The sequence below is a fragment of the Schistocerca piceifrons genome, chromosome X (assembly GCF_021461385.2).
Source record: "Schistocerca piceifrons isolate TAMUIC-IGC-003096 chromosome X, iqSchPice1.1, whole genome shotgun sequence".
NCBI classification, from domain to species: Eukaryota; Metazoa; Arthropoda; class Insecta; order Orthoptera; family Acrididae; genus Schistocerca; species Schistocerca piceifrons.
The window spans coordinates 775,375,270-775,376,477 of NC_060149.1; positions in this window are offsets into that span (position 1 = coordinate 775,375,270).

Below are 1,208 nucleotides of genomic sequence, written 5' to 3' on the forward strand. Positions count from 1 at the left end.
CTGTGTGGAAAAGGCTGGCACAACCAAAAAATATCAGTAAATATTGACTGTTCTGCACTAACATGAACCTCGGCACCTGCACACTCTCAGTTACAATGCTTTTATTATTAAATTCGTCACTTCAATTAATGGTAAGTTATTTCATTACAAATAAGTGATTATAAGGAATTGTTGAATGTTAGAATGAGATTCCTATTGCATAGCTTCAGAACATTTTGCCACTTCACGAAATGTTTATTCACTTAGTTGAGGACAAAGCCCATTTTTGACATGGCACTAACTTTTCACATACATGAAAGATTCAAGATCTGTGCTGTTGACATACCAGAGATGAATGAGAGCAGATCAACCTAGGGGCACCTGCTGAAGCTAGCAGGCGATGATGGGGAAAGTGGCATCATGCAGGAAAGTTACACGTAGGTAGGTAAGACACAGCGCAAGTAGGGGGTTAACACTGTAGAATGTGGGAGTGATAGGATGAAGTGTTGTCTTCTGCTCCAGTTCTTACAGTGATATATCTGCTAGTGGTCTGATGGTAAATGTTGTACAACATAGACACAAGTAAAAGTTCCTTTATTTTTTTAAAGAGCATTTCCGCTATCTGCTAAAGGTATCAGTCTAATGAAAACTCAAAAAAATTTGCTTCTCTTTATAACACACCAATAATAGCAAAATCTCCCAGAAAATTTTTTACAAAATAGCTCGTGGCTACATCAAGATCAGAATAGTTTATACGCAGGTGTTTCCTTACTCTATAGCAGCCACTGACTACCGGGCACCGACCACCCATCACCAGCCACCTGACGCCACACACTGCCAAACCAGGTGACGTCAGCAGAGTTCAGTGTAAAGTTGAATCCGATGAGAGCTGTTTAAGAATTGTAAAATAGAGCTGCACAAGGAAAAAAGGTCTAACATTTGTTTCATATTGTTCGCTTTGGGTTTGATAGAGAGGAGCAGATGTTGTAGGCAGCTATCATGCCAGTAAAGGATTTTCTTGTCTCAAAAGAAGGATCGTTCTGACATGAATGGAAGTCTCGATAATTCACATATGAGATGAACTATTTTGTGTGACATTTACATTCAACAGACAAAGTTGTGTAGGAGTATTGTGTCCTTTAATACAAAGCAACAAAAATCAAAGGGTTGACTACTACCGCATTTTTGTTTGTGTGTCCTTAGTTCGTTCGTTGGTCACTCCTATGCCA